The 18,638-nt window shown below is 42.5% G+C and overlaps 1 protein-coding gene across 2 annotated transcripts in view; it reads left to right on the top strand.

Annotated features, from left to right (window-relative positions):
• The window catches only part of RAD51B (RAD51 paralog B), a 689,357-nt gene that overhangs the window by 385,677 nt on the left and 285,042 nt on the right, over window positions 1-18,638 (top strand). The gene's annotated exons all lie outside the window — the stretch shown is intronic.

Below are 18,638 nucleotides of genomic sequence, written 5' to 3' on the forward strand. Positions count from 1 at the left end.
TGGTACCTATTGCCGGCAAAATAATTCACACACTGGTTAATTGATGTTGAATCATTATTGTTGTTAGGACTGTACAACCTTCTTTCATCTTTTGTCTCAATTCTCTTACTTTTACCACAGTGTGAAAATGTACTAGAACACTGAGGAGCACTTTTAGAAAGTGACTTTTTTGGATTTTTTTTTTAAGGAATTTAATTCTATTTATCATTTTGTGCCTACATATAACAGCTCCTGGCATATCAGATGTGTTTCATAAATTGGTGTTGAATAGGATGAATGAATGAGAATGTAGTAGCTTTGTTTTAAAGCACTTGATATAGTGAAACAAGCTCTGGACTTAAGTCAGATAATCTGTGCTCACAGTTTAGCCCAGCCACTGACCAGCCGTGTGACTTATGTCAAGTAACTACTTCTTGACTGGCCCACACATGCAGTTTGACCTTTGCAAAATGATGGAATTTAATCTAAATGATTGCTAAAGTCCCTTCCGAGTCTCAGCTTTTGTAGCTTTCTGTAGGCTGTGAATGTGGGAATAAAGTACCTTTTTTTTTTTTTCAGCGACTCATCTGGAATCCCAGAAACTAGTAGATTTGGAAAGAAAACCTAATGTTCTCTGAAAATACTACAGAAATTCTTAACTTACAAACAGATAAGTTCCAAAAGTCTACTTGTTCTGAGGCCCCAAAAGATACTATTTGTGCAACAGCTAGCAACATCTTTTGCTGATGAGCTAAATTGACTGAGACATAGCTTTATATTTTGGAAAGTTTATAAGTGGAAAGATCTTTTGTAAATAAATGCCTATAGACTTCTGAGAAGTAATTATTTTCCCTTACATTAAGTTGAATTATATTTAAATCTTTTATATCAACTTATAGTTGTCATGCTGGTCAAGTTAACATGTTTTAATGGCTAGGAGCTGCAGACCTAGTCACTATTGGCCTAATTGTATTGTTGGCCCACCTATGGAACTACTGGCATTTAGGGTTTCTTTTTTAATTAATTAATCAATCAATCAGTCAATTAATTAATTAATTAATTTGACTGTGTTGGGTCTTCACTGCTGCACGGGCTTTCTCTAGTTTCGGTGAGTGGGAGCTACTCTTCATTGCGGTGTGCGGGCTTCTCATTGCGGTGGCTTCTCTGGTTGCGGATCACAGGCTCTAGGTGCGGGGGCTTCAGTAGTTGTGGCACGTGGGCTCTAGAGTGCAGGCTCAGTAGTTGTGGTGCACGGGCTTAGCTGCTCTGTGGCATGTGGGATCTTCCCGGACCAGGGCTCGGACCCGTGTCTCCTGCATTGGCAGGAGGATTCTTAACCACTGTACCACCAGGGAAGCCCCCTGCATTTCGGGTTTCTTATAAAACTCTTCCCTGGAGGGGCCTTTGTGGATAAGATGAGCAGTGCATTGCATTTTAGAACAGTATGCGATAAGAACCAAGATGATGAAATAATGTTTGAGACTTCTGGACAATTCTCATTGTAGGTAAGAGCATGACGTTATGTAAGATGCCTCTGGCTTCCTCATCTCCACTTCTGGCAGGAATTACCATTTTCAAGGTCTTATGTGTTGCAGGCTCAGAAAGAAATGACCCCGTGGAGTAGACAGCTGCAATAAAATCTGGGTTAATCTGCTCACAGTTAGCTTCAGAGTAGAGCAGTCTCCAGGGTGTTGGCAGTAACTAGGCCCCAGTCTCTAGTCCTAGGCTCACTTACATTCTTGCAAGGTCCTTGGCATATGCTGGGCAGTGCTCCCTTTTCAGCTGGTCAGTCACCCTGTCTCCAAAGAGGCTGGCCCTGAAAGCTGTAACCCACAGGGCAAGTATCCCAGCTCCAATGTGGGGCTTGCCATGCCTTCTTGGTTAGACAAGCCTTCAATCTGGGGCCAGGATCAGAGCTGTGTTGTAGATCTGTATCTTTGTAACAACACCCGCCTGTGTCCAGCCCGCTGCAGCTCTCTAGATTGCCTCATCTCTAAATGAATGGCTAAGGGTTTGACAGAATGGTCGTGACCAGTTTCTGGTGCCATCATAAGCCAGGCTACAGCTTCATCTCATATTAACATTTCAACTTTTGACTAGGCTGAAGTGACTCATTTCTAGCATATCCCCTGCTCCTCAGAACAAGTTAAACTCTTTCAGCTGGGTTTCCAGGACTGAGAAGGCACAGAGAACAGGCCTGTAGCCAGTTGAGAGGTTACAAAAGGCATCAAACTGTAGGACAGTCTTACACAGATGACTTTTTTTTTTTTTTTTTGACTGGGTTGGGTCTTCGTTGCTGCGTGCGGGCTTTCTCTAGTTGTAGTGAGCGGGGGCTACTTTTCATTGTCGTGCACCGGGTTCTCATTGCGGTGGCTTCTCTTGTCGCGGAGCATGGGCTCTAGGCGCGTGGGCTTCAGTAGTTGTGGCACGTGGGCTCAGTAGTTGTGGCTTGCAGGCTCCAGAGCACAGGCTCAGTAGTTGTGGTGCACAGGCTTAGTTGCTCCACGGCATGTGGGATCTTCCCAGACCAGGGCTCGAACCTGTGTCCCCTGCACTGGCAGGCGGATTCTTAACCACTGCGCCACCAGGGAAGCCCCAGATGACTTTTTGATTCAATGTAATGTGGATTGTATTATTTGAGAGTTTTTGATTATAAGCAACAGAAGCTAACTCTGGCTAATTTAAAGGAAAAAAACCAAATTTTGAATGGATATGGAGTAGGTCATAGAATTGAAGGAAAAGTAGAGCAGGACAGCTCTAGTAATATAGGATACAGGAACCAGTAGACACATCATAGTACCACTTCTGGGATGAATCCATTCCAGATATTTTCTGATCTTTATTGTTCAGCTAATTCTTCAGATTCCCAGGAGAGAGTCTGATTGGCTGGCTTGGGTTATAAGCCCATCCCTTGGCTAGGGTAATCACCTGCACCTGGAATGACAGTCCCACCAGCACCACCTCCAGTGAAGGTCAGGATAGTTCCCCAAACCACGGTGTTCCCACCAAAAGAAAGGGAGGTTCAAAGAAACAGATGTCTTCTACAAATTTGTACAGAGTAGGAATAGATTCAGCCTTAGAGCCAAAGAAATGGGATGCTATGCAGGTATTTCTTTTTCTTAGGAGTTACCATATAGATACCTACCCAGTTTAGGAGTGCTTGGCTGTAATTTTCATGCCCTTTTGTCTCCAATATACTTTTAGGATTTAAATCAGTAATTAGCAAGAGGTGTCTTTGGTCATTGTAGTTGCCTGGAGCAAAATGAATTTTAAAAATTCTTTGTGATAAAAATCACCATCATCGTCATTATCACATATGGAAGGCCAAAATTAAGGCCAGTTATTAGAAGTAAACTGTCAGAAGAACATCCCAGTTAGTTATTTTCTCATTTTTGAGTTGTGTCGATTGACAGGATCAGGATTTGAGTCTTTGCAGGATTTGATGAGAGTAACTGACTTCAAAGGAATAAGCAGGACAGATATTTCTGTTTCTATAGGCTGAGGGATTTCTAACCTGAAGCTGTATTGTGGGTAGTAGATTATAATAACAAAGGGGATTTTAAAATGAGGATGACACATTGACTTGGAATGTTTTCTCATCTGTATTTACTTATTCCTAAATATTTTCCTTCATGCTTTCTTTTTCAAGTGAATGGCCAGCTGCATGCCACCTTTTTCTTCTCTCATTGCCTCTGTTCCTTATTTCTTTCTTTTCCTTAGCCACTCCACTTTCCTTCCTCTAATCTTGTGTTTTCTATCTGAATCTTCCTTTCTCTAACCCTATTTCATCTCTCCCTTTCTTTTCCTTATTTGGTCTGACAGTTCCTAACTTCTATTCCTTTTCCTGAAATTCCCTTCTGTTCTCCTCCAAAATCAATGTTCTAGGGCCCTACTCCCGAATTTCTTATCTCTTCAGTGTTAATCCCGAATGTGTTTACTGATCTGTGGACCAAAAGACAAAATCCCCAGGGCCCTCTCTCCAGTGCAACGCAGTGAAAAGCAGCAGCTAGCATTGCTCAACAAGTGCCTTGTGAACCATGAATCAATGGATGAGAACCCTGTCAATGAAAGTTTGCATGTATATGTTTGTATGTATATATGAGATGTATGACGATGCTCAAGCAGTTAGTTTGTTGAATGGAGAGGTACTTGGATATTTTCCTGGCAGGGAAGAGAATTAAGCAGAAAGCTTTGCCAAAATTTCTTTCTTTATTAAGTTAATGGATGTGGTTCTAAGAAGTTATGTAAGGAAAATAGATGATGGTAAAGAGAGAAACATAAGAGACTGGTAAACAGTCAGGCATTAGTAGATCCTGCTGACACATTTTTGATAGCAGACACAAAGAATGTGTTATGAACGCAGTGATAGAACAGAAAGCAGAACCAACTAAGAGATGGCAGTAAATGGTAACAAAATCCAAGTGATCATATGTTTAAATGAAAGAAAGAAGAAAGAGGGCAGCGTACATAATGTGAAAGGGCAAGAAAATGGAAGTAGAGACATACTAGGGGAGACAAAGAGATCGGAAATTCAAGAAGCTCTTCTTGTATCAATAAAACCTTACATGTAAACAACAAACAGGGAACATGCAATTATACTACTCAGATGCAATGTCTCTAGTACTTTAGGGAAATAAAAGCTGGATAATATTAGAGTAGCATCTTAAAAAAAGTGTAACTTCAGAAAGCAAGTCCCTATAAAAGCATTGGAAGAATTCAAATAGATGAAATGAGGAACACTGGCAAGTGATACAGATCTTAAGCAGGAAAAGTGATTTTAAATGGTATTGCCAGGTTTTCAAAAAAGAAAAGCACTGCGGTCCTATCTGCCCCGAGTGTTGGGAGACCAACGTGGCCTAAAAAAGAGTAGACCCACCTAATGTTTGCCAAGTATTGAGCCAGATGCTTTACCTACACCTTTCCTTTAAGCCTCACTATACATAAAAGTGAAGCCAAGGACTGAAAATGATATCCATTGGGAGGAAAAAGCAGAGGGAATTTTCTGAGCCAGTTCCAAAGTCATAAGCCTCTGGGGGAATAACTTTGGTTTTGTCAAGTCAGAGTGAACAGCCAAAGGCAGCAGACATAGGATATTGTCAGAGGTAAATCACCCAGCTAAGTCTGTTCTGTCTTTGTTGCAAGGTCAGAGGACCATAGCAAGGTGGCCAAATGTTTTCAACCATGGAAATCCCCTAACTTTCCAATGGCTACAGCCCCATAGCTCCGAGGTTTTACTCACAGGATGGCTCTCTTCCAGCTTTCAAATCTCTCCCAGTTGATTAATCATTTTCTTCTCCTGACTCACTCAAGCCTCTAGAAAATAGCTGTAGGTACTGGAGGGGCTGTGTAGATCAGTTGGCATGATGTTGGTCTATAGAAAAACCTAGGAGATAGTGCCAAAAACATTTAAGTATCTGCCCTCAGATGCTAGTATGTGGGCTATGGCCAGAGGCCATTGGCTCATACATGTGTTTGAAGCAGGGTATTTTCATTTGCATTGGGAAACTTGGGTACGTGTGGGGATCTTAGTTTCTTAATGTAAGATTAAGTACTGTAGGCCACTTACTTAGACAGTAGAATTCCATTATGATAGCTTATTTTTATATTTATTTAGATGGACTCTGGGTCAGAACATAACCCCCTAATAACAACAGCAAACACACATATAGTGCTTATTATTTGTGGGGCACTATACTAATTGTTTTCCCTAAGAGACCATATTCACAGGACTGAAATGTCAGTTCTAGGTGTCTAAGCTAAGGCCACGTATATTGATTACATTATTTTGTCTGGTTAATATTACTCATCATGAAGTTTATTTTAGAAGAAATGTTCATTTTTAGATTCGTGATTGTACTTAGTTATACTGGAAGGTCCACTTCTCTTGCTTTTGGAATGCTTTAATCTCCTGGTTTAGTCATTCAGTTCATGGACATTTATTAAGTACCTGAGTGTACCGGTCATTGGAAATAAAGTTGTGAATAAGACGTCACCTCAAACCTGAAGTTCAACATTGTGTTAGTGCTTTGTGATTGGTATGAGCAAAATACTTGGGAAAGCGCAGAAGCAGCAGCAAATATTTCTGCAAAGGAAACGTTAGAGTTGAAACTTCAAGAATGTATAGACATTTTTCAGACTAAGGTGGGAGGAGCGTCATCAATAGAGGGAACAGCATGGATGAAAGCACACAGCATGCTTGGGGTAGAAGAAGACATTTTAAACATGGGATTGTGGCAAAAAATGAGCCTAAATAGGTTAAGCTGGGATAAGATTCCGATGGACCTTGTGTAACATCCTAAGGCATTCTCTCCTAAGCACTGGAGGGGCATATGGAGGTTTTCAAGAAAGAGTAACTTTATTTGATTATGTTTCAGTGACAAAATTCTGATGATAGTGTGGGATGGGAAAAAAGGGTAATAAATAGGGACCAGTTTGTTGCATGGTCTAGAAATGGTAGCAGTAGTGTGACAGGAAAGAGCCAACTCTGACCCCACGTGGGATCTGTTTCTTTTACTTTAACCTTTGCTTCCTGTTGCTTTTGTTCACTAGAAGGATACTCTCTATACATAATGGCCTGCCTCAGGGAACCCTGCCCTTCTGCCTGAATGTTAAACCAAAGTGCCTTTGTTCAGGGAAACATCCTGACCCTGTCCACCTGTGAATGGCTGCAAGAAAGAAGGAATTAACACATCCCCTCCCTGAGGCTGGCTATTCCAGGAGATATTTGCAAAACTTATGGCCTTTTTACTCTACTTCCCCACCTCTTCCCCCTCTCTGTTCTATAAAAGAAACTGGCATCCAAACCCTGATAAGATATTTTTTTGGAGACATTAGTCCACCGTCTTCTCAGTCTGTGGGTTTCCGAATAGTAAATCAGAGTCCTTGCCTCAACACCTTGTCTCCTGATTTACTGGCCTGTCATGCGGTGAGCAGAGGGAGCTTGGACTCGGTAGCAGCAGGGGCAAAGGTGAGGGGATAGAGTTGAGATGCATCTTGGGAGTCAAACGGGCAGACTGTAATGCCAGGTGGGATACAGAGGTTGATGTTTGGATGATGCCCCAGATTAGGGACTCAGGTCTCTGGGTGGATCATGATGTTTTAATGAAAAATTAGGAGGAAAACCAGCCTTGGGGAGTGATGAGGTTCCTTTGTGCCACTTTGAGTTGAAATTAAGGTGCTGGTGAGAGGTGAAGTACTTAAAGCTGATTAGATCAATGAAGCTGAAGAGGAAGGAGGCTGAGAACAGTAGCGCATGCATTCTGTTTAGATTATGGCTCAGGGATCTATTCATGCTGTATAGGGAGAGTTTTTGGAATCACTAGCCGGGTGTTTTAACCATGTTGGTTGTTTCTATGGCAGAACACACTTTGGATTCTATTATTTTCTTACGCATGACTAATAAATTTTTTTAATGAGGTTGGAAGCTCAGTGAAAAGCTAGCAGGACACTGACCCCATATAGGCCATTATCTGCATGTGCTGCTTTGGGAAGGAGTTGGGGAGTCGTTCTTGGAGGCACAGAAACACATGTTCCCACTCAGCTTCCCCTGGCTGACCTGGATTCCAAATGACTGCTGGCCCTATAGAGATTTGCAGACATCCACACAAAAGGAGTGTCATTTGTATGCAGACCCTGAACTAATTGTAACAATCTGTTCCTTAAGTCTCTGAGAAAGCACACAGATTGATTCTCCAGAACTTGCCCATTTTCGAGGACACCTGTATGACCCTTCATCACATCAGCTGACCCCTCCCCCTTTTATTCACCTGCTCTTTCAATTATGTGAGCAGGGATGTATCTTCCTCAAAGCTCCCTGTCCTGGGAAATTTCTTCAGAAGAAGATTATTGGAAAAAATGTTTCTGCTTTTGAGCCCACTCAGGGATTTAAATCTCCAGCCTACAGAGCACCTGCATTCAAGTGTCTGTTCCCTTCTGACTCTGGAAGAATGAGCTGCATCTTGAATGGAAGCTCATAAGCACACTGAGAAACTCTGAGTCTGCTTCCTCCTGTTCTCTGAAGCAATGAAAAAATAAACGAACTCAGTTTTAAGGCTCACGTGACGGGGCCCAGCCACGTACCGGAACTCGGGAGCCTGGTTTTAGTGCCGTGGGTGTAACTGTCTGCGCGGGCTTCTGGAGCCACCTCCCTCACAGATGCCACACTTGCCGTTTGTGACGACAACTGACTGACCAGGATGTATACTCTTGTTTCACACTGCGCCTAACTTCCAGTGCCTTACACCCAAGAGATCTATGATAAATATTTGTCAACTCGTTGAACTGTCCCAACTTGTGGAGGTTACTTAATATATAAAGGCTTCTGAGCTCCTTGAATGCAATCATCTTTGCTAACAGCAAAGGAAGGTGGATGTGTTGATCGAAGGTCAGGAGCTGGCCATCATGGAATCCTCTCTGGCGCAGAGACACATGTTACTTAACTCAGTGATGCCTTTAAGAAAATACGAACTCTGTTTCAGTATTAACAAGTTGAGAGATATCATCATATAAAAATCCAGGTTTCTGACTTCTCTTGAAAACTGGAAGATCTGGCAACATTGGGCTATATTCTTCTTTTTTTTTTAATTAATTTATTTTATTTTTGGCTGCATTGGGTCTTCATTGCAGGCTTCATTGTGTGCAGACTTTCTCTAGTTGCGGTGTGTAGGGGCTTCTCTTGTTGTGGAGCACGGGCTCTAGGCGCATGAGTTTCCGTAGTTGTGGCATGCGGACTCAGTAGTTGTGGCTCACGGGCTCAGTTGCTCTGTGGCATGTGGGAACTTCCCAGACCAGGGATCGAACCTGTGTACCCTGCATTGGCAGGCAGATTCCCAACCACTGTGCCACCAGGGAATACCCTGGCCTACATTCTTGATGGTTGATGATTGGTTAGACTTGCAGAGCTGCCGCCGGCTTTAGAGCAGGTATGTCTCTCCCATTTGCCAAGGCCCCCACCACTCTCTTTTTTTGTTACAGTCGATGCACCTCAATCGTATGTTTCACACCTCACTTCTGTAGGTTTTTCTTTGTCGGCTCTATCAGCAACATTACTTAGAAAACTTACAAATTAGCATTATGTTTCAAAAATATTTTACTGAGATATAATTCACTTACCATAATATTTACCCATTTAAAGTACACAATTCAGTATTTTTTTGGTTTGTAGTTGTGCAACTATTGCCATTATCGAGTTTTAGAACTTTTTCATCCCTAAAAGAGATTCTGTACCCATTAGCAGTCACTCCCTATTCCTTCCCCTACACCTAGGCAACCACTAATCTACTTTGTCTCTATGGCTTTGGGTTGGTTCTACTTTTTAGCTATTATAAATAATGGTGTTAATGAACATTAGTATACAAGTTTTTGCAAGGACATGTGTTTTAATTTCTCTTGGGAATATACCTAGGAGTGGAAATGTTGGGTCTTATCTTAACGCTATGTTTTAACTTTTTGAGGAACTGCCACATTGTTTTACAAAGTAACTGAACCATTTTACATCCTCACCATCAATATATAAGGGCTCCAGTTTCTCCACATGAACCTTTATTGTCCATCTTGTAGCCATCCTAGGTGGTGTGAAGTGTTATTTCATTATGATTTTGATTTTAATAAATCTAGAGACTGTCATACAGAGTGAAGTAAGTCAGAAAGAGAAAAACAAATATCGTATATTAACGTATATATGTGGAGCCTAGAAAAATGGTACAGATGAACCGGTTTTCAGGGCAGAAATAGAGACACAGATGTAGAGAACAAATGTATGGACACCAAGTGGGGAAAGTGGCGGGGGGGGTGGTGAGATGAAATGGGAGATTGGGATTGACATATATACACTGACGTGTATAAAATGAATAACTAATGAGAACCTGCTGTATAAAAAAATACATAAAATAAAATTTTTAAACTTTTTTTTTAAAAAATAGAATTTATTAATTTTTACAAGGAAATGTTGCTGATAGATCACGCTAACCCTTCCTCATCACTGAAACTCTCAGCTTGGTCTCAATTCTCATGGTTAGACCACATCATGTATTGCATTGTTTTCCCTGGTTATGATCTGTGGCACCCTCACGAATGGGATTAGTGCCTGTATTAAGGAGACCCCAGAGAGCTCTCTTGCTCCTTCCACCACCTGAGGATGCGATGAGAAAGCAGCAGTCTGAATTCCAGAAGAGGTTCCTCACCAGAACCCGACCATGATAGCACCCTGATCTTGGACTTCCTAGCCTCCAGAACTGTGAAAAATAACTTTCTGTTATAAGCCACCCCATTAATGGACTTGATTACAGCAGCCCTAACAGACTTAAACACTGACCTTCCAAGGGAAGAAGTAGTGGTCCTGCTCTAGACTCAGGTTCTCCTTTTCCTCAAAAAGCTATATTTTGGAGTCTTTTTTTTTCTCTTTTTCTTTTTTTTTCCACTGAGTCCCAGGTGCCTGTCTTTGATATGTTTTCATCAACTCACCACTCTCTTCTTTTGTTCACTGCCTTCTCTCTTCTTTCACTCTTTCCCACTCCCACCCACCCATCCCAACAGCCCAGCCCAGTGGTACTGATCCAGTTCTGAGACTCTAAAGCCTCCTTTCTATCACCACCAGCCAAAAGAACCACATGAGGCCTCTTTGTCCAGCAGAATCTGATATAATTATCAGATGTTCCAACAATCTCATTTCAAATATTCTGTTCCACTGTTGCCTTAAATATACTTTACTGACAAGGTTTTTAGGTTGAGAAAATTTGGCCACCCTAATTGCAATGCAATATCAGAGTAAAAAAATGAAAGATCTTAGACTGGATGTGAGAAAGCTCCATTGGCCACATTGTTCTGGTGCACAACCATTCCGTATTTTTACTTAGTCTACCTGAAAGGCCACTGTCTGACCACGAGAACATCCATGTAGGCATCTGGAGCAAAGAGACCTTTTTACTAAGTGTGACACTGAAATTGTCCAGGAGCCCCCAGCCCCTCTTTATCAGCAACAGCAGTTTTTACAGGGCACCCTTATTACCCGGGGTGTTATATCTGCAATAATAAAGACTGCCTTGGATCTTTTCCTTCCTTCATGTCTGAACAGACCTCGTTGTATATATTTAGAGCCACGGCCCAGGCCTATTACATCTATAATGAGTGGGATGACTTAAAACATCACCTTTCACCCCAGGATCTGGAAGCCTTTAACAGCTTCAAGTCCACACTTCCACACACAAGCACTTTAGGGAAGGACAGACAATAGACAGGAACTTCTGGTGATTGTCCTGTCAGGGAGAAGGGAGAGAAAAAGAAGACGGTATGCACTGGCAGTGTAAGCCTTTCTCCTCCAGCCACTGTGATTTAAAGCTCGAGTGTCCAGTGTACACTTTCTACAGCATAGGTATAATCAATACTTTTCACTTACCTAATCTTTCATTAAAAGTGCTTTACTCATCGATTGCTAGGAGGAAATATGGTGATAAATGATGATTATTTTTCTAATTAAAGCACAGGAACTTGCTCTTTCTGGTGAGTCACTAGGAGAGTAAGATAAAGTGTCCAGGGTACAAACGGCGGCCTCTTGTTTTCGTGTGGCCCGATATTTGTTCATATCCCTACTTCATTTACTTCTCAAGGAAACAGGCTGTATTCCCATACTCATCCCAACTCACTCATAGGTAATGCCGGAACTCCAGGACTTTAACCCATAGGAACTTGCCTTGATGTTTTTCTTTCTGAAGATTTAGGTAATTATTTTATATTTCTCCAACTTAAGCTTTCAGAGAAAGAGAGCTTATCTTATCTTTTTGTTGGCTAGGGTGGGAAGCTCAGAAAGAAAAGGAGAGGAACTAGCATTTGAGTGGCCTCAGGCACTGCACTGGTCACTTCGTATATATTATCTCATGAAACTAAAAGAAAACCCAATTCATATGTGACATGTCTGCTGAGACAAGCAATTCTGGTGAGCTTGCTATCTTAGAATGTTTATCACCGGGACTTCCCTGGTGGTCCAGTGGTTAAGAATCCACCTGCCAATGCAGGGGACACAGGTTCGAGCCCTGGTCCGGGAAGATCCCACATGCCACGGAGCAACTAAGCCCGTGCGCCACAACTACTGAGCCTGCGCTCTACAGCCCACGAGTCACAACTTCTGAAGCCCACGCACCTAGAACCTGTGCTCTGCAACAAGAGAAGCCACCGCGTTGAGAAGCCCGCACACCACCACGAAGAGTAGCCCCGGCTCTCAGCAACTGGAGAAAGCCTGCATGCAGCAATGAAGACCCAACACAGCCAAAAATACATATATAAATAAATTTTTAAAAAAAGTTACCTTTAGGGCTTCCCTGGTGGAGCAGTGGTTGAGAGTCCGCCTGCCGATGCAGGGGACACGGGTTCGTGCCCCGGTCCGGGAAGATCCCACATGCCGCGGAGCGGCTAGGCCCGTGAGCCATGGCCTCCGAGCCTGCGCGTCCAGAGCCTGTGCCCCGCAACAGGAGAGGCCACAACAGTGAGAGCCCCGCGTACCGCAAAAAAAAAAAAAAAAAAAAAAAAAGTTACCTTTAAAAAAAAAAGAATGTTTATCATTTGTTCTGCTGGCCAGTAGCTGTTTGTATGCTATCATGGCTTTAACCCTGATACCCACCAGGACCTATTCTATGACATCTTGTCTTTCCTTTTAAACTGTGACTCTGGTACACTAACAAACCCGAATTGCACATTCTTCCCTCTTGTAAGCTGCTATTCAGGGTCGAGCTTAGCATTAAACAACTTTCTTTCTCTCTTTTTTAAAGTTTCTTTTCTTTCTTCCTTTGTTATGAGAAAAACTTACTTATGCTCTTTTAAAATTGTCGATCATGACATCATAATAAAATATTTGGTTTCATCATTTTGGCTCAATCTAATAAATATAATTTCTATTTAAATTTAAATTATTTTGGTTCTCAGATTTTATTTTTTAAAAACTTGTAGTCTCTGCCTGCCCCCACCCACCCTACCCCAGGCAGTCCAGCCCTTGTTTTTTTTCCCTGCCATTCAAAAGACCATTACATGATTCTCCTGCCCAATTCTGTCTCTCTCTTCACAAGTTCTGGAGTCAGACCGACTGAATTTGTACCTCACTCCCAAAACTTCTGAGCTGTGCGACCTTGGGCACACACTGCCTCACTTTCCCTATCTGACAACACTTATTGGGTTATTACCGGGATTAAATGACCTGGTGGTGTCTGCCCTGTCCCCAGGATCCCCCCTGCTTGGGTTGACTGTGTACATAGATGACAGACCAGTTTGTCTCAGCCTGGCCATACCTTACCTCTGAAGTTTCTCTGGTTCCCTCACCCTGTGCCTTGGCATTTGAGGGCCTTCCAGTTATAAATATCCTTATATTATGCAAACCTTTAGGCAAAAAGCAACTTTCTGCATATTATTTCATATTTTTAATAGTTTATCTTTCTGGCTAGGTCATCCAGCATGTAAGAAGTATTGAGCAACATCACTATTAAATTGTCATAGTTGGTGTTATTTTGTATTTTCTGAGGTCTACAGCTTGCTGATTGCTTTTGATCAGGCCTTTTTCTCCCTTGGGGAAATTTAGTTTCCCTTTGTTCGCTTATTTATAGCTCTGCAGTGGGCATGGTTTGGAGCCTTGGTTTTTATTGCTTCAATTGCTCTACAGTAATTGACACACGATACACATTCCAGGTCCCATGTTCCATTTACATATGGACACACACTACTCGATGACTCAAACAGACTGTAATGAATCCCCTTTATTCTGGGATATCTTTGAGATTCTGGCTTACTGTGTGGGTCTGTTCTCCTTAAACACGGGACTGACAGCATTGAGGATTGGAAACAACTGACCTTTTATTTCCTTTGGCATTTCATCACCATGGGTGCATCCCAATCTAATTATATGTTGATTTGTAATCAACAGAGGCTTCCTCTCATTTAATTTTCTGCTGACTTTATTTTCTCCCTGTTTGGAAACCTCCAGGATTATTATATCAATTTCAATTTCTTAAACAGGTTTCCTTTCACGATGGCCTGCTTCCAATCTCTTATTTTGCTATTCAGTTACTCTGTCAACCCATGTTATCTGTTTAAAAAAACAAAAAACAAAACCAAACAAAATGCTGATCTGTTGGTGGGCTCTGTGCTGCCATCTAAAATGTTATGGAAAGAACTATTTATGTTGTTATAATGTTGTTATGAATTAGCTCAGTGGCCCACATCTCTCTGTACATGAGATGCACTTGACCTTAGAAGAAAAAAAAAAATCTGAACCAGAATCCTCATTGAAGTCTGATTTGGCTACAATAAGAATTCATCAAAAACACAGAAGCTGCATTTCCTAGGAAATGGAGGCTTTTTCCTGTATTTGAGAGTGGTAAAGGATACGCCCAAGAACTTGGAACAGATACAGCACTGGCAGACAAACAAAAGATCTGCAGGGCAGAACTTCCTTTTTATTCCCTGAGCTCTCTCTCCCATTGTCTCAGAGAAGATGGGGCAAATACCCAGAGAGAAGCTGCTTCAGTATTGTCTTTTATTGATATGCTGCTTGTGTTCAGTGATTCCTCTGGCCCATAGTGTCTGCTGGACAGTTGGAGGCTTTTTGAAACCACTGTATTGTTAGAGAATAATTAGGGTGAATGAAGCAGGGGGTAGAGGTTAACAACAATTCTTTGTTGCAAGCAATTGCTTGTCTTGGCATCAGTATTGGTAACAAGGCCAATCTACTGGAAGGGATGGAAACAAAAGATGGAAAGGTTGCGGTTGGTTTGTCTAATCCATCCAGCAAATCCACCCATGCATGGCCATTGTGCCCTGTGAGCTCTCTGGAAATGCCTTTGGTCACACTGCATTCCAAGCCACTGGGTGGGTGATCTCCAGGCAGTCTTGTACATGGATTTCCTAAAGTGCTTCCCATAGCAAAAAAAGGGGACGCACAGGTGTTGCCTTGGCAATTAATCAGCATACTTCATAAAGAAAATAATCTTCTAACATTTGGGTAGATGAATGTCCTAACACAAAAGAGCTGAGATGTGTCGAATGACACCAAGGTGAAAACACCTGGGCAAAACCATGACCTCCGTCCTCACTTTCTCCTCCATCCCCTCTAGGCCAGTCAGGCCCGGTCCTGGTCGTAGGGGTCTTAATCCCACTTGTATTGTGATCTCAAGGGGCCCCAGCCAGGATAGGGTCCAGCAAACTGGGGTGGCTATAAAGTTAATGCTTCTAAGAAAGTAGTTCTTACTGAAAGGCTTTACAAACTGGTTGCCTACCTCCCTTTGCCCGTTTGGGGAACTGGTGCTGCTGCTATGTTCTGAGTCAAGTCGCCGTCCAGCTGTGGTTGATCAGATACCTGATGTATTTAATAATACATGGCAGGGTGCCTTGCATGGGGGACCTAGGTTCCTACTTGAAGCCCATTGTTCAGATTTTATAGCATTCGTGTGATTTACTAGTGTGTGAAGCTTCTTACATCCTTCTCCCAAATCAGCTTTCTGCCAAGGGTTCCCAGTCACAGAGGGGTGTGCCTCAAATACTTGACTCAAATTGTGCAACAAAAGTTACCCCATGTATCTTCCTGTTGCTTATCAAGAAGAACAGAGACATAGAGGCAGTTTGGAAGCCTATGGAGGCATCTCTCCAAGGAGATTTTTGGTGTTAGACACATCTCCCCAAAAGGTGAATTCCTGCTCTCGCATATGAAATAGGGGTTTAATTCCACAGTCTGATTTAGACCAATGATTATTTACATTTGAAATCCCAAACCAGGAACATTCAAGATCGATACTAAGCTCTGAGCAATGGGGCGGAGATGATGTTTACCTATGTGTTATTTTAAGCACGTATCTACTCTCCTGGGTCTGTGTGTGTGAGCAGTGGTGGATGTCAGGGCGTGGGTGGGGGAGGGGAGGTGGTATGGGGCGTTCCGGTGAGGGGACAGCAGTGTGCTTATTTTCAGTATGTCAGCTGTTCTGGGAAACCGCCAAAATGAATGAGCTACCACAAGCCTTCAGGCTTGTTAAAAGCCAAGGAGAGGCTAGGCCCCTCCTTTTAAAAGGTTCTGTGGAATTTAAGACTTAAAATTTCATGTGTGTTTGGTTTGGGGCAAATGTGAAATCCCTGAACTTTCCCCAGGAAAATGTTAGCTCCCAGAAACACACAGTGGGTCCTAACTCTCTGGACAGAAGTGTGTCTTGAGGGAGAAAAAAGAATCCAGCACGTTTCCGTTTAGCCTCCTGGCTCTGTTTGGCCAGCAGAGAAAGATTGATGAGAACCCTGATTAGATCTGTCTCCATGGCCTCCAGCGGAGTATTGGAAAGGCCTGAAAAAATCCTTTTGATACAGGGGGTAGAAGTTCCAGTAGATGGGGGAAGGGAAAGGACTAATCCTCCTGGCCCAAATGTGCCAGGATGTACACAGACATACAGCTGGGGAGACTGGGGAGAATGAGCAAAAACTGAGCATTTTTACAGGACTAGGCAGTGACATCCTCCTAAGGGAGAGGGAATCTGGAATAAGGTGCTTCCATACGGGAAGAAGAGCCTGGAAACCTAGTGTGGTTGTGATTTCTGAAACAGAAATCAACGGCTGGGTTTTTCTAGGCATGAGTTGTATCCTCTATTGGCAATCATGTTCCAAACCGGGCCTCTCTGCCGTGTGACTTCAGTCTGATGTTCACATCGTGAAAACTCCAGGCTGTTTTTGCCGTCCTCCCTGCTAATGTTGACATTGGTAGGGAGAGAGGAAATCTGGATAAATAGAACTCTTTTCTTGGCGTTGTTAAATATATTACTAAAAAGAGCAAAGGGTGTTTTCGGAGCTAAATGGAAGCAAAGTCTTTCTTTGGAACTTTGAAAGCCCAGGTAGGTGGCTGGGTAAGCATTTCTCGCAGCCTGTTTGTTTTAGCCCATGGTGGTTTCTGAGCAGCTTTAAGAGATCCTGGTAGAGGGCACAAACACACCCATTCCACAGCGGCCCCCTCGCCTCAGGCTGTCTTTTGTATCCTGTGACTGAAAACTTACACAGCTTTTAGGACTTTGCTGAAGATTACATTGTAGCTAGTCTGCCATGAGCTTTGAATTTTGTTGGAATTTCACTGTCAAAAGCAGAACAGCTTTTTCATCTTTGAACTGGGAGGAGTGGTTTAGTTTGCCCCTTACTTTTTGCACGTTCAGAAACTGAAATTGAGAACCTTAAGCAACTCCCCTGAAGTTACACAGTTAAGTGAGTACGGGAACAGAAATGAAAAGCTCTTAAGTTTCCTGATGTCTGGTTTATTATCACAAGGAAAGCTCTGCCCACAAGAAGGAAATTTCAGTTCAGATTCTCTATAACTTTAAGAACATAGACGAATATATCAATTTCAGTAGAAACAGCTGATCAAGATAGCCTTATCATTCTCAAGGGAATGTAATTTTAAGGAGATATATTTGGAGTAACCGGATTTTAAACTATATTGCTAATTCTTCTCTAGTGTAGTGGAGGGGGCTATTTTCCAATGCTTCATGAACTATTTAAACATTTCCTTATTTAATACTTTTTTTAACCGTAAAAGCACTTAGTTGAGAATAAACACAAGTTGGTTATACAAGCCCTTCACACGGAGGGCTCCATACATATGGGCGATGCCGTAAACCAAAGAAGGGTATAACAGAGTGGGGAAATGGTCTCCACAGTGCTTCATCGTGGACAAAATGCCTTCACATACATTATCAAACTGATCCTCGGGACAGTTTTGTGAAAGTAGGGAGAATAGACATAAGTACAGCTGTTTTCCAGAAAACAAAACCAAAGCTCAGCGATACAGAGTGACTCACCCAGCACAGGTAGGTGCTGAGTTGGGACTCAAACTCAGGTTCTCACTCTAAGCCTGCAACTCGTTTCATTACCTCCTGGTGCATTAGTTACACAGGTGATAACGCCTTACGGAGCAATCCCTGTTTTCTTTTCTCTAGGACAGAAACTGCAGTGGCTACACTTTCCCTGCCCAGGTGCAGGTGGTTTCACTTCCTGGTTTGCATTATTCTATTCGTGGTATTTACCTTACATGGAGGGACTAGGGCTTTTAAAAATCATTCAAATGGGTTTTTGAGGTTATATTTATTTCTCCTTCACATCCTAAACTTCGGAGGTGATGCTCTCTGGCTTTCCATTCAGATGAGAAAAGGACTATTGTGATTGTTGGTGGTCCCTCCCCAGGATGCCAGCATAAATGAAGGATGTTCTTTTTAAGAAAGAAAAAAATGCAATTTAGCAAGGTTCTTGACTCTCTTTTAACACAGTATCTATTTTTAAAGATGTTATTTGTTTTCATGTGTAACACTAGGTGGCAGAATAACTACACCACAAAGCACGATATCCTTTGTTTCTTGCTACTCTCGGAGCAGAGACTCGAATAGTGAGGCATAAACCATCTGTCGCTGCATGAGATTGGACCAACCAACCTGGCCAATATTTTCTTGACAGGGAGCTGGCTGCAGTGATTCTAAAACATATGCTTCCAACATACTGTCTGTAAGGTTTCCCTCTTTCTTTTTTTTTCCAGCTCCCCAGCATTTTACTTTTTCTGCCCCATTGCATCCATGTAGACAAGGCCTGCAGGCAGCTGCTTTGAAATGGCAGATCTGGACGGATGCACCCAGTGGCGCTGGCACTCTTGCCCCTGTGTGCCAGTGGGTCAT

This window comes from Aethalodelphis obliquidens, unplaced genomic scaffold (assembly GCF_003676395.1).
Source record: "Aethalodelphis obliquidens isolate GAN/ISIS:26980383/991018 unplaced genomic scaffold, ASM367639v1 scaffold10, whole genome shotgun sequence".
Classification (NCBI taxonomy): Eukaryota; Metazoa; Chordata; class Mammalia; order Artiodactyla; family Delphinidae; genus Aethalodelphis; species Aethalodelphis obliquidens.